A 21,971-nucleotide genomic window follows, 5' to 3' on the forward strand; every position below is an offset into this window, starting at 1 on the left:
CCAGGGAACTCCCACCCTCTATTCCCACCTTGGCTCAGTATAAGGCCAGTCATCGTCTAGCCCCACCCCCTGGGGCAGGCTGCAGTATCAGCCACTCATCACTGGCAAGGAGGGTTTGGACCTGCTGCCTGTGCCTACCGCTGGGCTGCCCTCTGCAGCCCCCCAGTACCTATTGCCTTCTGCTAGGCCACAGCCTGGGGCTTTCCAGGCTGGAGCTCCCCAGCTCCTCTGCCTTTCCCCAGCCCTGCTCCACTCAGGTACCCTGTGTCCAGCTCCCTGCAGCCGGGCCCATCTCCCTCTACAAACAGAGAGAGACTCTATCTGCCCCTGGCTTCTCTGCCTTTATAGGGCAGCTGAGTCCCAGCTGCAGCCACTTCCCCCAATCAGCCCAGCCTAAAAGCTGCTTTCTCCAGCCACAGCCCCCTCCCAGGGCTGTTTTTAACTCTTCAGGGCATGAGCGGGGGTCCACCCCGCTACATCCCAAATGCAGTTTCCAACGCACTTTAATCCAAACACACTAGTTGGATAAAACAATAAAACAAGATTGTTAATTACCAAAAAAAAAAAAAAAGATTTTAAGTGACTACAGGTAACTAGTCATAAAAGTCAGAATTGTTTACAAAAGAAATGCAAGATAAAACACAAATATATTTGTTAGTCTCTAAGGTGCCACAAGTACTCCTGTTCTTTTTACAAACTAACGTGTAAGTCAGGGGTGGGTAAACTACGGCCCGCAGGCCACATCTGGCCCGCGGGCCCAGCCTGCCCGGCCCTTGAGCTCCCAGCCGAGGAGGCTCCCCCCTCCCCTCCCCTGCTGTCCCCTCGCCCCCGCTGTCCCACTGCAGCCTCAACATGCCGCGCCGCCAGCGCTCTGGCCCACCGCTCCTGGGCAATGCTGCAGCGGTGGGGCTGCGAGCTCCTACTGCTCTGAGTGGCATGGTAAGGGGGCTGGTCTGCGCGCTCCTGAGGGACCTTGTGTCTAGCTCCAGCGAGCCGTGTGGCTGTGGTAAGGGGGCCAGGGGGTTGGATAAGGGGCCAAGAGTCCTGGGGGGCAGTCAGGGGACAGGGAGCGGGTGGTCAGGGGATGGGGAACAGGGGGGGTTGGATAAGCTTGGGAGTCCCGGGGTCTGTCAGGGGGTGGGGGTGTGAATATGGGTTGGGGCAGTCAGGGGACAGGGAGCAGGAGGGGTTGAGTGGGGTTCTGGGGGAGGCAAGGTGGGAGGCGGTTAGGGGACAAGGCTCGGGGGGCTTAGATAGGGGGTGGGATCCCAGGAGGGTTCTGGAGGGTGTGGTTAGTGGCGTGGGGTCTCTGGAGGGGGAGGTCAGGAGAAGGGAGCTGGGGGGGGTTGGATGGGTCGGCAGTTCTGAGAGGGGCAGTCAGGGGGCGGGAAGTGGGTGGGGTCAAATGGGGGCGGGACCAGGCTGTTTGGGGAGGCACAGCCTTCCCTACCCGGCCCTCCGTACAATTTTGCAACCCCGATGTGGCCCTCTGGCCAAAAAGTTTGCCAACCCCTGATCTAAGTTAACAAGCTGAAATGGATGGAAAGCAAATGTTCTCTCATCACGTGCTGAGACAGGCTGGTTTTCCTTTCAGCCAGGACTCCCCCTAACCCGCCCCTGCTGCCCATGTTCAGTTCTTCAGAAGTTGTCATGAGCAGAGGGGAAGGGGAGAGAGAAAGTCTCAAGTATTTTCCTCACCTCTTTTTATAATTCAGTCCTTTGTACTAGAAACAACTTCAGTTCTCAGCTGAGTCATGGTGCCAGGCTGTCTGTTGGAGATATGAGCTTGAAGTGTCCCTGTGATGGAATGTAAATGTCTTCACACCTGTTTGACCAGCTGTTTGCCTCGCTGTCTCCGAGGAACTGATCTTCCCGAGCATTGTAACTTTTTCAGTAATATCATACAGTAAAATCTCAAAACTTTACATACAGTGTTGCTACACATTTTAGCAGGATAATATTCAGTAGATTATGTGTTTTCAAAATGCCATTCTGTGTACAAAATTGATCATAATTTTCTAGAAGAGTGAACATAGGGGTACAGACTGACACAGTGTCTGTCTGTGTGTGTTCCCAGCAGATATGTGGGTATTTCAATACGTCATAAGCACAGTGTTCAGCATCTTCAAGGACCGGGGCAGCTGGTCCTGGGAATTCACTGCTTTACCAAGTGTGACAGTGTATGGAATTGAGACATTTTATATTATTTTTTTTATTATCAATACCAATTTGATAACATTGAAATGACTCGTGCTAGATATGCCAGGTAAGGTGTCAGTGAAAATGTTATGCTTTTCCAAGTATGATGATTTTGTTTCTATGTTTGTATCAGCTTTGTATTGTGAGTTATAGATTTGTAGAGTAGATCTGTATTTCCAGACTTGGGCAGTGTTTCTGGGTGAGACATATTGGCATCAGCGCTGCCTAGGCTGTTTGATGGCCCATCAGCTGTACAGTGAGACCATGGAAAGGATCAAGGGCAGGGGTGGGCAAACTTTTTAGCCCGAGGGCCACATTGGGATCTCCAAAGACCCTGGCCTCACCCCCTATCCGCCCCCTCCCACTTGCTGCCCCCTGTCTGCCCCCCTTAGAATCCCCAAGCAATCCAACCCCCCCTGCTCCTTGTCCCGTAAGCGCCCCCTCCAGAGACCCCCCCAACTGCCCTCCCAGGACCCCACCCCCTACCCAACCCCGCTGCTACCTGTCCCCTGACTGCCTGACCTCTATCCACCCCCCTGCCCACTGTCAGACCCCTGGGACTCCCACACCTATCCAGCCCCCGTCCCCCCAGAACCTCCGCCCCATCCAACTGTCCCCTGACTGCCCCCCGGGACTCCCTGCCCCTTATCCAACGCCCCCACCTCCTTACCATGCCGCTCAGAGCAGCGTGTCTGGCAGCCACGTGCACCACGCAGAGCCAGACACACTGCCCTGCAGGAGCGCACAGCCCCGCCCCGCAGGAGCGCTGCCCGCACGGTGGTGTGGCTGCGGGGGAGGGGCTAGTCTCCCCAGCCAGGAGCTCAGGGACCGGGCAGGATGGTCCTGTCGGCTGGATGTGGCCCGTGGGCCGTAGTTTGCCCATCCCTGATCAAGGGCATAAACCTGTTGAGTCAGCAAGACCTGCAGGGGTATGTCTGTGTGCTGAGACCTCCGAGGCTTTTCCATGCCATGTGCTGTGAAGCTTGTGTTTGGGACACAGGAAGTACAAGCCACATGGCAAAGGGAATATAAAGGGCAGCTGCATCATCTCCATTTTGTCTTCAATCCCTCTTCCTACCTCTGGAGCAACTTCTCTACAAACTGAAGCCTTGAACAAAGGACTGAATGACCCATCCAAACTGTGGATGTGTTCCAGACGGACTTTTAAGCCAACAACTCACCAATACTGCTAAGAACTTGATATATAGATTTTGGAATGCATCTCACTGCTTTCCCATTTAACAACTTTTTTCGTGTCCTGTCTTGTCTTTCCATGCTAAAGGATTGGCTGGCAGTGTGGTCTTTTGGGTAAGATCCAAACCTATAGTGATCTTGTAATGTGGCTGATCCTTTGGGGTCAGAAAAACATTTTGTCTATGAGCAGAGTTTTTAAATAACCTCTCACTGTACGGGACCTAGGTGCTGATTGGGAGTCGGAGAACTGGAATGCAATAAAAGGGGCTGTGTAATTTCTTTTTTCAGCTTCTCGATAACCAGCGTGGGGGATCAGAAGCACAGTTTGTGACTGGTCAGTGAGTTTAACTTCAGTGTTAACCACCAGTTTTGGGAGCATCTGCTCTCCCTTTTTCAGCCTGCCCTGACCTTGGCATTTTCAGTGTGGACTGCCCCAGGCACACCCGTCACACTAAGCAGTGAAGTTAAATTAATAGTGTTTTTTTTTTATGACAGTCTTATGAAATCAACTGAACTCCTTTGTTTTCTTTCATCTGAGCAGGGTTTCCAGTTTCCCAGCCTGATGTGATCTCCCAGCTGGAACAACGGGAAGAGCCATTGGTCCCAGACCTCCAGCGTTCAGAAGAAAGAGAGATCCTGAGAGCTCCCTGCACAGGTGAGGAAACATTAAAGCAACTCAGAATCTGTAAGTGCCTGAAGGAATCATCTGGGATGCCCTACAATGCCCTTGGAAGGTCTCTCAGTTCATTATTGTCCCTAGCAGGGGTCGTATCCTTAGAGTAAATATAGCTCATGGCTTCCTGTAGACCCTAGCAGACAATAGACAGTAGCTTCCTCCCTTCCCCCGTGAATTTGGATGGGATGTGAAGGCTGAATTGATCCCCTCCTCTCTCCTGTTTGGGGGAAGAACTTGGGGGAGTTCAGTTCCTGATTTTTATTTGACCTCTCTCCAGTACTTGTATTGGTTTGGCCTTCCCCTTTCCATCCCTGTTTGAGGTTTCTGTCTCTATCACAGCAGGTGACGCAATGGTATGTGAGAAAGAGGAGCAGAATTCTCAGCAGGAAAATGTTGAGCAAGTGGCTAAACACAGAGCATTATCACAAAGATCGAAAAGGAATGTGTCCTGGAGTCATAAGCAGGAAAAATCTCATGACATTCAGCACAGACCAGAAAGAGAGCAGGGAAAGCAGCCAGGGGAGAAAGTGGGTAAATGTATTTCCTGTCAGGAAACTCAGAAGGACCTCAAGGAAACCACAACCCAGCAGGAAATCCTCAGCGGAAAGAGAAAAAATACATGCACTGAGTTTGGGGAAAACATATGTGATTACTCCATCCTTATAAAGCATCACAGAATCCACACAGGGAAGAGGCCCTATGAATGCATTGAGTGCGGGAAAACCTTCAATCGCAGTTCGCACCTTATTGGGCATCAAAGAATCCACACAGGGGAGAGGCCCTATGAATGCAGTGAGTGTGGGAAAAGCTTCCCTAGCAGCTCGGGCCTTTATCAACATCAGAGAATCCACACAGGGAAGAAGCCCTATGAATGCAGTGAGTGCGGGAAAACCTTCAATCGCAGTGCACCTTATTAGGCATCAAAGAATCCACACAGGGCAGAGGCCCTATGAATGCAGTGAGTGTGGGAAAAGTGTCACTAGCAGATCAGGCCTTTCTAAACATCAGAGAATCCACACAGGGGAGAGGCCCTATGAATGCTGTGAGTGTGGGAAAAGCTTCACTAACAGCTCAGCCCTTTCCGAACATCAGAGAATTCACACAGGGGAGAGGCCCTATGAATGCAGTGAGTGTGGGGAAAATTCAGGCGCAGCTCAGTCCTTATTAGTCATCACAGAATCCACACAGGTGAGAGGCCCTATGAATGCAGTGCGTGTGGAAAATGCTTCACTAGCAGCTCAGGCCTTTATCAACATCAGAGAATCCACACAGGGGAGAGGCCCTATGAATGCAGTGTGTGTGGGAAAAGCTTCACTAGCAGTTCAGGCCTTTCTAAACATCAGAGAATCCACACAGGGAAGAGGCCCTATGAATGCAGTGAGTGTGGGAAAACCTTCAATCGCAGCTCAAACCTTCTTACCCATCAGAGAATCCACACAGGGGAGAGGCCTTATGAATGCAGTGCATGTGGAAAATGCTTCGCTAGCAGCTCAGGCCTTTATCAACATCAGAGAATCCACACAGGGGAGAGGCCCTATGAATGCAGTGAGTGTGGGAAAAGTGTCACTAGCAGCTCAGGCCTTACTAAACATCAGAGAATCCACACAGGGGAGAGGCCCTATGAATGCTGTGAGTGTGGGAAAAGCTTCACTAGCAGCTCAGCCCTTTCCGAACATCAGAGAATTCACACAGGGGAGAGGCCCTATGAATGCAGTGAGTGTGGGGAAAAATTCAGGCGCAGCTCAGTCCTTATTAGGCATCGGAGAATCCACACTGGAGAGAGGCCCTATGAATGCAGTGCGTGTGGAAAATGCTTCGCTAGCTGCTCAGGCCTTTATCAACATCAGAGAATCCACACAGGGGAGAGGCCCTATGAATGCAGTGAGTGTAGAAAATGCTTCACTGACAGCTCAGCCCTTTCTCAACATCAGAGAAACCACACAGGGAAGAGGCCCTATGAATGCAGTGTGTGTGGGAAAAACTTCACTAGCAGCTCAGGCCTTTCTAAACATCAGAAAATCCACACGGTGGGAGACCCTATAAATGCCATGAGTGCGGGAAAACCTTCTGTGGGCACTTAGCCCATGTTAGTCATCAGAGAATCTGCAGGGGAGATCTACAACATAAACACCTCTAGGGCTATCAATACTTTTTTTTTCTTTAATAATTTTCCTTATTCCCACATAGTAACTTTTCAAGGTGTTTGATCTGTTTGCAGCATGGTTCTCCCTCAGTTTGACCAGATGAGTGGCCCATTTTTGCCTTTTGCCGTTTGCCCTGTTTTGAGGTGGACCCATTTGTCCTTTCTATCAACTCCATTATCCCATGAGTAATTCTAGTGTGTCCTTCCTATCAGGAACCAGAGAGCATCACATTCATACTATTCCTCCTATTTCAAAGTTATTGTTAGTCACTAGTGATACTGATTGTATCATTGCCACTTGTTCTCACGTTGCTCTGGGTTGTGCTGAAGAGCAGATATAATGGGAATTTTTCAAATTATAGTTAAATGAAGAGGAGCAGGGGCAGGAAAAAAAGTGTAATTTCAGCCTCTGTGACACTGGAAGGAGATGGGGAGACGCAGAGATTCCCTCCTTCCCATCACTGCAGAACTGTTACCTTTTGTCTGAGCCATGCAGAGATTATCATCATCACATTCTATCCATTCACTTCTCAAAGTGTCCTGTGAGGAACAGTTCTCAGCTGTCTGTGCTTGGAGATGATGCTTTGACTTCTTTAATCTTATATCAGAGTCACTCTGACTGGAGATGAAAGTGTCAAAGACCTGGAAGGGGAATTCAAATGGATCCCAAACACAGTGTGATCATTGGGAGTTTAAATCCCAGGTTCCATCTATTGGTAAAGCCACTTCTGGCAAGGTGTGAGTGGTTTTGTCCCAAATTATAGCAATGCTTGGATACTAAAAATTTTGTAAATAAACATAACTGGCTATTGAGACAGTGCTGAGTGAAGTATGTTCGAATGGATCAGAGGAGAATGTGATGGGAGAATCTCTTGTCCTGATTCTGAATAATCAGATGTAACCTGCTCTGGAATTTCACTTCACACTTTCATTGCCATGTATTCTAGCTCTCTGTGATGTGGGTTTCTATCTTTCCTGAAGGCTGTTTGGTCACTCAGTTGGATAGTAGTTCAGTTTGATAGGATGTAGCTCAGATTTATTGGAGAATTTAAGACAAATGACTATTTGCTAAAGTCATCATTTCCCACTTCACCTTTGCTTTTTCCCCATCCCTGCATGATGTCATGGAGAAAGGTTGAAGTGCAGTTCTGTCAGCATTAGAGAACTCTCCAATTTACTGGACAGGCTAACAAAGAAACAGCAGTGATTTAAAATCTCTACTCAGAAATGGTGAACAACAGCAGAACCCCAACTAACTGAAGGGAGTGCATATGATCACAGTGTAGTTCAGTTGTTTAAGTCAATATTGTCCCAGATGTTCTGGGGAGAAAATTCCATGCTAAGTGATTTTTGAACTAGGCACAATGCCCAGGTATTTGGTTCCAAAGCCTTTGTAACCCAGGCCCTACAGAAGTTCTTTCCTAGCTAATCTTATTGTATCAGAGATGCTGCCCTTCATGATGCAGATGTTGAGGAAATAGAAGTGGAGTTTTGTTGAATTTATCCTTTGTAGGTGCTAAAATGTATATCGAATCAAATCAGTTTTGGAAATCTAATAGCTGCAGAAAAATAGCTATTTTTGAATAGAAACTCCAACTCTGGTCACTAATGAAGATTGTGATCCAGCCCTGTATCCAGTCCCTTGCCTGGAACTGTGCCACCAAATTAAAGAAAAGCTGGGCATGTTTTGGTAAGCCTCCATGTTTTGGTAAGCCTCACTAACACTGCTGAGATTTGGAGTGGTTTTGTAAAGGATTCTACTTTGGAGAAGTGTAAATTTACCCTAACCAAGACCAAGGATTTGGAAAGAGCTGGGGCTGAAAGAGTCCACATCCAGTTCTTGGTTTCCACCCCAGTAAAGGAAGCTATGGTGACCAATGACCCAAGGAAAATTGTTTGTACAACTCCATTTCCTAGTTCAGTGTCACTGATTACAGTTCCAAAGGATGCCAGGTTACATTGAGAACAATCATCCTTTACCATTTGGATCCAAAGAGAGAGCGCTTCAAAGGACATTCCTTCCCCGTGGATCCCAAACTGGCTGCCTGATTGGGTAACAAGGACTTCAAGGCTGTAGAAATGATGGTAACCAATGAGGCAATGAATGTATCAGGCTCCAATTTCAGACTTCTGGATACTCGCATGTTGAGTTCTGATTCTATGGTTTTGTGTCTGATGCTATGGCTACACAATAAAGCTGATGTTGGTGCAGCTGCACCAATGTAGCTGCGCTGCTATTACAGACGCTTTCAGCCAATGGGAGAGATTTCTCTCATCGGACTTGATTAGTCCAACCCTCGCAAGCGGCAGTGGCTCTTTTGGCAGGAGAAGTTCTGCTGCTGATGTATCGCTATCTACACAGGGGGTTAGGGCTGTGTAACTACATTGCTCAGTGGTGTGGATTTTTCACACATCGGAGTAATATAGTTAACCGATAAATGTCTTTAGTGTAGACCAGACAGTTCTCTCTTGTGTTTTATGCATTTACATCACTTCTCTATCTTCTCTCACTTTGAAAGATTAAGTGTGTGACACGAGAGGTATTTTTCCTCATGATGCAAAGATTCCCACATAGGAGACCCCTTCCACCAACACATACTGTAGAAGATCCTGAGATATATAAACTCACAGAAGTGGTTGGGACAAACCACATCTTGAGCCAAGGTTCAGTTTTTGGCAATGGGCATTAGAAGAAAACTAACATATATGATAAGAATTTGTGATCTTTGAATATGTTTTTATCATCTATTAAAATGAGATTATTGGTGAAGTTATTGGTTAAAGAAGAAGAGAATAAATGTGTGATAATCTGAAGTATTTTGGAAAACTGAAAGTTGTCTTTTGTTGTTTTGTTTTGTTAGTCGTACAGGAAATGGTGGCTAATCTTGAAAAGTTAATTTGATTTAATTTACCCCCTGTAGTGTAAGGAGTTCTGGTGGAAAACCTCACTCCAAAGGTTGGGGTCGGAGAATGTGTGTGAGAAAGTGTGTATAAGAGAATATTGGCCCAGTATACATTTTAATATTTTGTGTTTTCAAATAGAATTTATTTTGTTTAGTTTCTAAGTCAATTTCTATTCAAAGGAAAGCTACTCGAGGTGACAAGTTGTATACATTTTTACCAACTTAGACTGTAAGGGTCACTGTCTTCCCCACTTCTCTAATTTGCAAAGGAAAGGCCTGACATCTGTCACAGGATGTGTCCAGCAGGTAGGACAGCTGCACTCATCAACCATCAATATAAAGAAAGACTGAAATCCATTGCCTTTCAGGTCAATAAGCCAGCTAAAGGCTGGTCGATGTTGAAAAGCTGTGTTGGCAGAGCACATCTATCAGGGGTGTGAAAAGTCCTCTCCACTGAGAGAAGTAGTTAATGTGACCTGAGCCCCAGTGTAGACAGTGTTAGATTGTCAGAAGAATATTTCCAGTGTTTGAAGTGTAGACACAGCCTTAACATCAATTCCAAATTTGACCCATCTCCCTATGTGTGAGAAAGTTACTCGTATGGAGGGGGAGCCAGCTGTCCGCTCACCTGGTTCCTCAACTGTAGCTACAGCTCTTAGTGCCCATGAATGCAAAGACTGAGAGAAATGGAGAGTTCCAGCCATTTTCATTTTAGTATCTTATTGTTCCTCTCTCTGTTTTTTTGTGCTGGCCTTTCTGTTCTATCAGGATGTGACTATATAGCTCAGTGCATCTGTGACAAAAGCTCATTGGTGCCAATTGGCAAAGGGGGTCACAGTTCTTCACAAGCAACTCCTGTCTCAGACCTGACAAACTCCTCACAGCTAATACACTGCTTTTATGATATTTATCCAGGAAGCATAGCAGTGAGATCTCTACTGAAAGCTTGTAAATTATTGATACTCCTAATCACTGCGAGAGGTGTGTCCGAGTCATAGTTAAGGGGTAATGTAAGTACATGGAAAATTATGCCCATATGGTATTGTTGTGAAAGTGAGTCACCCCAACCATAGGTCTTGGTGGGGACGGCCCATTCCAGTGGGAGGGAATTGGCACCTCTCCCTTGCTAGCCAGTTATGTGATGTATTGCTCCATTGTCAGCCTTTGCACCAACCCAGAAAAGCCAATGGAAAACCATCAAAGACAAATTATAGACATCGAAACCCTGTGGAAGTGACAAGGACAATATGAGAATGAGGAGATTGTCCTTTCTGTGAATATAAAGACAAAAGACTGATTCAGTTCATAACAGGGTGGAGAAAAACACTCTGGGTCTATTCACAAAGGAGATTCCTAATGACCAGTGGTGTGGGAACTTGGCAGATAAGTATGTGAGAGCTGAAGTGTTTAGACTTCAAGGTCGAGGCTAGTTTTTATCTGCTGGTAGGCAGTAAATAGGATGATAAGTCAAACAGGTGTTAGGATGATAATTACCCTATGGGGTTACAGCTGCGGCTGTGTAAATTTTGTTAACCAATTAGCAACTGCTTGCTTGCCTGCTTCAAGAGTATAAAGATGTATGCTGGAGAGAAATAAATGACTTTGCTGCCAATCAAACTGACTGAAGAGCTTTGTTCATATACGCCTGCGATGCAACAAATGGTGACCCCGACGTGATTGAATGAGGACAGTGTTGGTGGCCTGAACTGAAAAGAAGAAAAGGAGGTGCACCTGAGTCTCAGTGTCGAGCGGCTAGGAGCCGCAGGGCGTCCGAAAGAGGGGCGCACCTGAGCTCAGTGTCGGCGGCGGCGCAGGGCGTCCGAAAGAAGGCGCACCTGAGTTCAGTGTTGAGCGGCTAGGAGCCGTAGGGCGTCCGAAAAGAGGCGCACCTGAGCTCAGTGTCGAGTGGCAAGCCGCAGGGCGTCTGAAAAGGAGGCACACCCCAGCCCAGAGGTGAGCAGCTAATATGGGAACCACTGCATCAGCGGAAGAAAGGACGGTGCATGAATGTTTGATGCGCATCGCGGCAGGGAGAGAAGCTCCCCTCTGATACGTTATCCCGTCTGCTGCGGTGGGGACAGAGAAGAGGACTTTCTGTTCAACCAAGTACAATTTTTGATAAAACTGTTTGGGAGCGGCTAGGCTCCGAGCTTTGGAAGTCGGTGGCTCAGGGCGATAAGGAGGCCTTCTCCCTGAGTCCAGTATGGAATAAGGCGAAGGAGATAGTAGAAACTCTCACGGCCGAGGCAGGAGTGCAGACGGCCCTTTCTGAGCTTTGCCGCCCAACGCCCGGAATGCCTTCTGTGTTGCCGGTTGGAGCCAGAGAGTTTTTCGGTGGTGAGGACACGGTGATACCTTTGGCTTCCGACCCCTTCCCCATGGATGATGTTGCCCCTGCTACGGCCCCACTACCCTCCAATGTGGCTATCGGCCCCGACATGATTGATCCTGCTACGGTCCCGTTACCCCCCGATACGCCCGAGCCTATGGAGACAGCCTTGCCGTATGCACCCCCTCCAAAGCCATGCCGTGTCCACGGGGCCTGGGGGTGCCACGATTGCGGGGGGACAGAGGAGGCTCGGGTGGAACGTGCCATCGAACCCATATCCCGATTTGACTACGTTTACTCAGTTTACTCAGTCTGATGCCTTCTATAAGGAGATGGAGCGCCAGGGTCGACAGCTGCAGCATATATGTGACAAGTTGGACCAATTGGAAGGTCTTCCACCTGGATCATCGCGATCGCATCTTCACAAGTGCTTTCATTCGACTCGCCCCCCCGCCCCGCCTGGCCCCGGGGACCCTCCAACTGGGGACCCTCCGGATCCGGTACAGCGCTGGCATGGAGTTTTAAGAGAAGCCATCCTTGAAGGTCTAACACCTGAGGCCTTTCCGGTGATTACGCCAGACCCTCAACACCCTAATCATAGACGGTGGGCCCTTTGGACTGGAAGTTGATCCGTGAGGCACAGAAATCGATCATGGCTTATGGACTAGATAATCCGTATGTACAGTCTATCATTGAACAGGTATTTGCTGGCCAAGCAATGTGTCCGTATGATGCGATTAAGCTAGCTGACATGCTTCTTACACCTACACAGAAATTGTTGTGGAAAGATGATTGGGCTAAGAGAGTTGACTTGGCTCTTGTCCGCAATTTGGATTTACCGGATGATGATCCTCGGTGCGTGGCCACTGCTGATATGTCTTTGGGACCCGGTCGCTTTGTTGACCCGCATGTGCAAGCCCGCCTCGATCCCGGATCCTGCAGCAGTCGCAGGAACTGGCTTTGGCTGCCTTTAAAGCGGTGCCCCAGATGGGAAAGCCGAGCCCTCCCTACGCTAAAATTATGCAAGGCCCATCGGAACCGTATTCCACCTTTTGGATCGCCTTCGAGAGGCTATTGATAGATCTCCTAATCTGACGCCAGAGGCCAGAACTGCAGTTGGACTTGATCTTGCAACCCAGAATGCAAATCCCACTTGCCGCCATATATTAGCCACCTTGCCCAAGACTGCGACCCTGATGGAAATGATTGAGGCATGTGGTAGGGCCGCTATGCTTGAGGAGACGGATAAGGCAGCAATTCATGCTAAGGCACAGGCCTCTGCACTGGCCGTGGCGTTACAACCCCTGCTCGGGCGACAGCGGGGGGCTAGAAAACCGACCCGGCCAGCCGGCCCCTGTTTTGGTTGCGGAAAACCCGGGCATTTCCGGCGGGACTGCCCTATGCAAAATGGGCAGCGGGCCTCTGATGTGTTACCTGAAGCTGCAACTGGCACTTGCACACGATGTGATAAGTTTGGACATCGCGCCACCGACTGTTGGGCGCGTTACAAGAAGGATGGAACACCGCTGCCGGGAAACGGATCATGGAGCGCCCCTCGGAGGAGCGCGACGACACAAGTGCCTCCACCCGCCAACCCGGCTGCCTGGAACACCTCACCAGAGCAACCCGTGGCAGTGCCGGAGTGGATTTGGCCACAGCGACAGATGTAGTTTTAGAGACTGACGAGGTTCAAGTTCTTCCTTCCAACACCGATGGTCCATTAGGATTTGGCCTGAGTGCCCTTTTGATTGGCCGCTCGTCAACATCAAAACAAGGTATTTTTGTTTTGCCTGGCCTTATTGATGCCGATTATACGGGGAATATTGGGATAATGGTACGTGCCCTTTGTCCCCCTGTGACTATAACTGCTGGTACACGTCTTGCTCAGTTAATACCTTTCAAGGGATGTGTGCCCCGATCGACCCCGATTGACCGCGGGTCTCGAGGGTTTGGATCCACTGGCCCTCCCCACACTGCCTTTGCTATGGACATCACTTTGCGCAAGCCCACCCGAACTGCTCGGCTTCAGGGATCCGATGAGCGGCAGATCACTCAGGGAGCTTTTATTGGGGATGCAATGCAGAGTGGGGTAACTGAGGCACCTGTGACGACAGAGGTAGAAGATACTGTGTTTACCTTGGAATCAGAGCCCACTGAAGCGGTTGCAGCTGAGGCCCCCATGCAGAATGATGTAGGAGATGCGCCATCTAACCTAGTATCAGAATGCCCAGGGGCAGTTGTAAATGGGGCCCCTCTACAGAGCGCCATGTGTCCTCAAGAACTGCCTGTGTGTGGAAAGGGAGACGAAGAGGAGCAAGAGAATTTAGCTGTGCAGCTGGCAGATACTGGCTCACCCATTTTTAGTATTGAAAGCTCTGGGGCTCAAAAAACATTTGTGCCTGTTACAGCTGCAGCAATTGAAGAACAAATCATTGCAGAAACTGTAACATCTATGGAAACCTCAGCTGAAACTTTAAAGCCTTTAGAAGCAGTGCCTGGAAAACTATTTCCTGAACTAGTCCAAGATATTACCACTGCTCATTCAGGATTTGAGGCTGCAAACAGTAGGACTGAAGAAACTGCAACAGTGTCAGTATTAGAGATGACTGCTGCAATGGTGGATGGAATGACTGAGAAAGCAACAAGATGTACACACCCTGAGCCCCTGGAGAACAACTGCTTGTTAGCTGTGCCAGGATCCCGTTTGTTTGATCCTCCCTGATTGATTTAATTGATTGAAATAATTTTTGCTTTGCCTGAATGTATAGGATGATATCCTGATAATTTCCCCCGTAGAACTTGAACCACGATGGTGGTGGAACAGAAGAAAAAACACTCACATCATTGATATTGCCAATGTCTAGAAATTCCTGACTAAAAGGGCATTGAGAACTGATCCTGGTAAAGAAGCAAAGAATTGCACACTGGCAGGAAAAAATTTGGGACTCCTGCTAAAAAATGTGGTATTGATTGGATTTTGGGGTTTATTTTACAGGCTGCGCCCTGTGTTGTGGAATTTTTTTTTAGCATGTATTGCCCTCCCTAATTGGATTGTAAATGGTATTACTACCCCCCCATTACTACCCCTGTTTTTTAGAGCCTAATTGTTTTTTGTTTTTAAAGTTTGAGAAAACTCAGCCAAAAGGTTTGTTGAGTATTCTCAAAGGGGGGGGAGTTTATGGTGTTATTTAGGCATAAATTTAGGCAATTTGGGAGAATGGCTTTGAATTTATGTGACCCAAAATACCTTTATGTAAAGTGCTTTGGATCGGGCCCAGGCAGGCACGCAATAGATAGAGAACTTGAAGAGGAAAAAAGGATCGGGGCCAGGCGGCGGGCAACAGACAACAAGCTTGGAATACTGGTTGATAACCTTGAGGGTGTAGTTGATAGAAAAGGTAATTAACTACTAGCGAGTAATGTTAGGCAGAGTACAAAGTTAACTCTGTGGTTGCTGGAGGGAACAGCAGTTGAATTTTGTAAAGATGCTAAAGAGAAAAGTTTTTGGTGTTTTTGAAATGTTTGTAAATAAATTTAAGCAAAGAAATTAGTTTGCAATTGTTTGGTCATAAATAATTTTGTTGCATTAGTTGAAGATTGTATATTGTGTTATGTTATTGTAATTGTATTAGGCTAAGGGTATATAAGTGGTGATTTTTGGGGGGTTAAAGGTAGAAGTTAATAGTAAGAACCCTTAAGCTGTGAATAGCTTTGAATTTAGAAGTAAGCCAAGATGCAATTGTATTACTGTAAATGATTTAATTGATGAAGTGATTCCCCTGTTTTGTCTGAAATTAATAAGGGTATTTGTGTATTTTAAGTAATGATTGATTGCCCAGTAGGGGTATATTTGTTTTTGTATTTTAGATAATTGAGGAATATGGATGTTAGCTGCTTAGTATTTGATATACCATGCATTTGTTTACAGAGTTAAATTTATGTTATGTGTTTTATGTTTGTTTGTTTGTTTTTTTGTTTGTTTCTGGCCAGAATTGTTTTTTGCGTTTTATGTGGTTTATGTTGTGTTTTTCTAGGACCCCCCCCCCTCAGTGTCAGTTTGATCGCCTGACATCTGAGGGATGATTTGGTATTAGAAGTTTGCCACAAGTTGGTGTGCTATAGAGAAGGGGGGAATCCTGTAGAATTTACACCATTTATTTGTTGTGCTTTGTTTTTGTTTGGTGGTGTTGGGGTTATGTTAAGAATTGCATGGTTATATAGGTTGGTTTTATAAAGTTTTAATTTTGGTTTGTGATAGATTGTAGTGTTATGATGTTATGAGTTGGGAATGTTTTGCTTATGCCTTTTTTCTTTTTTTTTCTTTTTTTATTTTGAGAAAAGGCGGGAGATGTGGGAACTTGGCAGATAAGTATGTGAGAGCTGAAGTGTTTAGACTTCAAGGTCGAGGCTAGTTTTTATCTGCTGGTAGGCAGTAAATAGGATGATAAGTCAAACAGGTGTTAGGATGATAATTACCCTATGGGGTTACAGCTGCGGCTGTGTAAATTTTGTTAACCAATTAGCAACTGCTTGCTTGCCTGCTTCAAGAGTATAAAGATGTATGCTGGAGAGAAATAAATGACTTTGCTGCCAATCAAACTGACTGAAGAGCTTTGTTCATATACGCCTGCGATGCAACACAGTGGCACTTCATGAAAGGCAGGGCCGTGGCTCCTAGGGACTAGGAGTCAGTGAAATTGACTGAAGTGTGAGGTGAGAATCTACTTACATAGGAAAGGTAACTATTAATAAGTGTAGGTTGCATTTTCTGATTTTGTTTAGTTGGTAACAGTTGATTTCCATCATTCACGTTTGTTTAAATCTCTATTGGTTGTTAAATAAATTTCTGCTTGTTTGATAACTATACTCAAGTGCTGTGTGAGATACAGTAGCCGTGGTCCAGAGGGGGACACATTGAAGAAACTCAGGGGTTAGGGTGGCTGCTGTAGCTCAGAGGAGGGTCCTTGAGTGCCTGATGGGCTGGGTGAGTTTGGTCACTAACATCCAACTGCCAAATGCAAAACTCCCTCTTCCTAGTGGAAGGTGGCAACAAGGAAACTCGCAGCCCTCAGCTCCCTGAGAAGGGTCACAATGTGTCTCTATGTTGATTCACCTGTCAAATTCACACAGGGAAAGCTCCCTATAGCATAAAACTCTGCCATATGAAATCATGGAACATGTGCTCTTCACTCTGTGAAAGCATGTAAAGAATCCAAGCGCTGGAGGACAGGGTTTGGATCCAGAGTGACTAGACAAATTGGAGGATTGGGCCAAAAGAAATCTGAGGAGGTTCAACAAGGAGAAGTGCAGAGTCCTGCACTTAGGAAGGAAGAATCCAATACAGTGCTACAGCCTGGGGACCGACTGGCTAAGCAGCAGTTCTGCAGAAAAGGACCTGGGGATTACACTGGATGAGAAGCTGGATATGAGTCAACAGTCCCCTTGTTGCCAAGAAGGCTAACAGCAGATTGGGCTGTGTTACTAGAAGCATTGCCAGCAGATTGAGAGAAGTGTGTTCATTTCAAACCTGCAGCTTATTCATTTCATATGGTGACCCCTCCTAGTTCTTGTGTTATGAGAAGGAGTAAATAATACTCCCTTCCTTGGTCCTTTAGAAGATATGTGACCTCCTCCCCCTTGTTGTATCCATGTTGGTCCCAGGACATGAGAGACAACACCGCAAACAACAAGGTTCAAAGTCAATGCACATGGGAGAAGCATCTTGTGTTTCATTCCTTATGTCCTAGTCCCATCGTGTGGCCATTTCCTTTTCTTCCTTTCTGTCAACAGCTTTGGTGTTTTGCACAGAAACATTATTTCCCCAAGAGAGACTCGGGAGTGAGGGCTGCATTCCTGTACCAACCAGTCACTAGAAGGGGGCAGACAAAGGCCTTTAGGACGAGGCGTCCGTCACTGTCAAAAAATCATCTCCCTCCTGTGGTTCCGCGGGCGGCAGGAGCAGCCACAGCTCGGTGGCCCCTGGCAGCAGCACTCCTGGGGTGGTCGGAGCAGCAGCAGGCCCCCTGGGGCTCCCCCCGCCGGGGCAGCAGCTGGAGTGGCCGCAGGTTGGCAGGGCTTCTCCCCTGGTAGCTGGTGCTCAGTATCCATCAAGTAAATCAAAACACTTCCGCCTGCAAGTGGATTTAGCCCAGGACCCTCAGAGTCAGCAGCTCTTACACCCCCCACTGAGCTCTCTGGTCAGGTGCCCTAGCGCCGGAAGCCTCCTGTTTAGATCCTAAAATAGCATTTTTGCACTGGGGGGGCCTGAAATTTTGGACTGGACATTGTAGCTCCACCGTTATTTTATTGAATTGCTTCAAAACAGCAAGTGTAGAAAGTCTCCTAAGTGCCAGACTCTCTGCCATGGAAACAGCTGCCCCTGCTCTCCAGGAGTCTGTGCGTTCCACCCACAAAGTACAAACCTCTGCACTGAAGGGGGGTCAGACAGTGACGGTAACACAAATCTTCCGACTATTAACCCAAGTCCCTTCCTTTCTTTAACCCAGGACGTGCCAGTCAACTGTTAGCCATGGTGTTACCTTCATCTTAAAATACCTCTCAGGACATTGAACAGAGGAAGTGAAACCCCCTCCCCCAAATGGCTCCCTGTTGAGGTGTTGTACTGTACCTGCCCCTGGAGACTCTGGTTTTATATCTTTAAAGCTTTTGCTCTTCAAACCCCTTATCCCAATCTATGGGCCACCGCCTCATTTCAGAGTTTAGAATTTGCTCTCATCACCCTCGTCTGGCACTTTCCATGTGAATTAGACAAAGTGAGTGGGGGAAGCTCCATGGCTACTGAAAACCGATGCTTTGGGTGAGGCCTGACCTCATAACCCCAGCAGTGTGCCTCCCTCCCTAGCCAGGTGTGCCCCTGTAGGTGCTTCATAGACAAGCTTGGGAAGTAGGATAGTTACCTGTGTCTGTGATTAACCACTTTGGTGACCTAATTGAGAGGCTGATGGTTCAAACCCAGGTGGAGATAGAGGTAGGGTTTTTTTAGTGATGAGACTCCAGTACATTTTAACAGGTAGTAAAATGCCTCAATTCTGGTCTAGCCTCATTTGGCAAGCATAAGCAGCACTTTTGCCAGATGCATTGGTGGTATAGTGGTGAGCACAGCTGCCTTCCAAGCAGTTGATCTGGGTTTGATTCCCAGCCAATGCAGGGATGTGATGTTTTCTCTGCTGGGAATGGGTTTAATTTCAGTCACATTGTATCAGTTTAGCAATGGAACGAGAGAATCAATGTGCTGCAGGTCATTCAACACCCAGTGGAGGAAGAAAGGGGCAAGACTATACAATGAGCAGGTGGAGTCATCCTGGTATTACAATGTTTGGTTTATTTTTTTTCCTTTACTTCCCTCTCCCTTTTAGACTCAAAGCCTTTAAGGTCAGACGGGACCAGTGTGATCATCTAGTCCGACCTGCTGCACCTTGCAGGCCAAAAGACCCCACCCACCCACTCCTGTAATAGACCCGGGAGGGGAGGCAGCTCTGTGCACTGCCCCTACCCCAGGCAGCACATGGAGGCACTCTGCTCCCCTCCCCCAATGGGTGTGCAGAGATGTGCCAGCAGCACTGAGGTGGCTCCCTGCCCACTCTGCCTCCATCCCTCCGTGCCGCTCCCAGAAATGGCCGGCATGTCCCAGCATCCCCTGGGGCGGGGGAGTGTCTCCATGCACTGCCCCTGCCCCAAGTACCAACTCTGCAGCTCCCAGTGGCCAGGTACTGCAGCCAATTGGCGCTCTGGGAGCAGCGCCTGCAGCAGTGGCACACGGAGATCCCCTGGCCTCGCCCACCTAGGAGCTGCTGACGCAGGGTTGTGTTTACTGGTCACTTTGGGAACTGCACTGCCCGGGGTAAGCGCCACCCCTCCTGCACCCCAACCCCCTCCCCCAGCACAGAGCCAGCACCGTGCACCCAAATTTCCTCCCAGAGCTTTGCTTGTCTTCCTTTCACCCAGAACCATCCTTCTTCTCCTGGGCTGCAAGGAGCCATCCCTGGGAAGCCAAGAGGCAGGCACAGGATTCTACCTCCCAGCAGCCAACCGCACCTCCCCAGGCTTTGCAGAACGACTGGTGGTGCTCTACTAACCCCACTTAGCCGCACTGAGGCGCTTAGCTTCTGCCCTGCCTTCCTCAGATCGACTTTCCTCTTTTGCCCCATTCCCGCCTCACTTCCTCCTTTGGCAAGTCACACAAAGGAGGCAGCAGGAAGAGCCGGCCGCCATAGGCCAACCTCCAAGGGCAGAGGGGACCAAGCCACAAGGCTTCAAAAGGTGCCTGGCCCAGATCCTCTAGCTTTCCCCTGCTGATGCTAAGGCTTTTTCTCAGCTCATTTCACTACCCTCTGTCATGCAGGGGTTGGGGTTATCGCAGGTGTTACCCGCAATTGGGCCAGCTAGTCAGCGTAGGGAGCACTAATGACCCACCAGAGTTTGGCAGAAAGCAGCACGTTTATTATATTGATAGCTAAGCTCAAACGAAGGGGGGCAGGGTGACACACTCATGCTCCCAGGACAGGCACGGCACTGGAGATGTCAGGATTCTGCAAGGTAAGTTTCCCACAGCGCCGTGATGCATGGTGTGATGAAGGTAAGTCTTCCTGAGGCACAATGAAATGCAACGCAGAGAACCACTGGCCAGGCGGTCTGGGCAACGGGCATTCACTGGAGGTACAAGCTTGTGAGTGCTCTCCTGAGCACAGGGCCCCTTCCCCTTTTAAGGGCCTGCACCTCATGGCCTGCGACTAGAGATGACTTGGCTGCATCTGGTTGGTCACACTCCACCTTGGGCAGTGTCCATGCTCTGGATGTGTGATCGCTGCCTAATTAGCGTCCCAGACACCTTGTCTACCTGGGAGCTCTTCTGCTCTTCAACCAGCCCATTCATCCCACCAGCATTCCAGGAGGGAGCGGGAGGGGGAAAGCCACTTCACAGGCATTCAGAGAGGAGAGGAGACAAAAGTGGAGCAGGGGAAGTATAATAGACCTTTTGAGCATAGAAATCACTGTTGCTCCTACAACCGCAGGGAATAGGCCAGTAGGAGCTGGGAAAATTAAGCCCGCATGTTTCTGCCTGGTTTTGAACCAGGGACCTTGTGCATGTTAGGTAAACATGCTAACCACTACACTACAGAAACTCTGTCCCAGTACCTTGCTCCTCCCTTCATAAGACCATAAGAATGGCCATATTGGGTCAGACCAAAGGTCCATCCAACCCCGCATCCTATCTGCCAACAGTGGCCAATGCCAGGTGCCCCAGAGGGACTGAACCTAACAGGTAATGAGCAAGTGATTTCTCTCCTGACATCCATCTCCACCCTCTAACAAACAGAGGTTAGGGACACCATTCCTTACCCATCCTGGCTAATAGCCATTCATGAACTTAACCTCCATTCATTTATCTGCAAAAAGAACAAGGAGTACTTGTGGCACCTTAGAAACTAACAAATTTATTTGAGCATAAGCTTTCCTGGGCTAAAACCAACTTCATTGGATGCATGCAGCGGAAAATACAGCCGGAAGATATAGATTATCTATCTATCTATATACATACATACATACATACATACACACACACACACACACACACACACACACAGAGAAGATGCAAAATTGGGTGTTGCCATACACACTATAACGAGAGTGATCAGTTAAGGTGAGCTATTATCAGCAGGAGAAAAAAAACCTTTTGTAGTGGCTTTCATGGCCTTTGAGAAAGCAAGACAGAGCCTTGGAAGGCCCCGCAGGATTTGTGGCACAGGAATTGTTCTCAGATTCCACTGAGACTTCAACTCAGAGTGCAGGATTCAAAGTCCTGAGTGCTGGCCCTTACACCATGGGACCAGCAGAGCACCTGTTGATTATTGTAGACTTCCAGCAGGGAGGACTCTGTGGGCAGGGGCGGCTCTAGGCATTTTGCCGCCCCAAGCACGGCAGGCAGGTTGCCTTCGGCAGCTTGCCTGCAGGAGGTCCGCCGAAGTCGCAGGACCAGCGGACCCTTTGCAGGCATGCCGCCGAAGGCAGCCTGCCTGCCGCCCTCGCGGCGACCGGTAGAGCGCCCCCTGTGGCTTGCTGTCCCAAGCACGCGCTTGGTGTGCTGGGGCCTGGAGCCACCCCTGTCTGTGGGGACAATTTTTTCTGGCAGGGAGGACTCAGTGGGAAGATGCCTCTTTGGCCAGCCCTGCATTTGCTCAGAAAGTCAGCACCCAGCACTTTGCTGCAGGCCCAGAGGCCTTTCTTCCTCCAGACTGTGAGGCCAGTGGACAGGTGAGGCAGTAGCACCTTCAGTCCCAGGCAGTAAAGGGCCCTTCCTAGGAAAGGCCATGTCCTGAAAAGGAAAAACTAAAGTCAAGGAGAGTCCTTCTAAAAATCCTTGGGGATGTCACAAGGGGGAAAGTGTTTCTTTGCCTGACTAGGGACTTGAACCCTGGACCCTCAGATTAAAAGTCTGATGCTCTGCCAACTGAGCTAGCCAGGCTCACATTTTAAAGAGGCAAATTTCATGCAGAAGAGAAACTAGTC

At 48.4% G+C, this 21,971-nt stretch overlaps 2 non-coding genes and 1 pseudogene across 2 annotated transcripts; 2 read left to right on the forward strand and 1 right to left on the reverse strand.

The window, feature by feature from the left end:
• The first annotated feature begins 4,728 nt into the window (after nt 1–4,728).
• Nucleotides 4,729–6,131, forward strand: LOC120375818 (annotated as a pseudogene).
• Nucleotides 6,132–18,539: 12,408 nt separating this feature from the next.
• On the forward strand, nt 18,540–18,611 carry TRNAG-UCC. Its single transcript has one exon. It is a non-coding gene; the product is annotated as a tRNA-Gly (tRNA).
• A 3,243-nt stretch (nt 18,612–21,854) lies between these two features.
• TRNAK-UUU lies at nt 21,855–21,927 on the reverse strand. Its single transcript has one exon. It is a non-coding gene; the product is annotated as a tRNA-Lys (tRNA).
• Nucleotides 21,928–21,971: the final 44 nt, after the last annotated feature.

Source organism: Mauremys reevesii, linkage group 12 (assembly GCF_016161935.1).
Source record: "Mauremys reevesii isolate NIE-2019 linkage group 12, ASM1616193v1, whole genome shotgun sequence".
Lineage (NCBI taxonomy): Eukaryota > Metazoa > Chordata > Testudines > Geoemydidae > Mauremys > Mauremys reevesii.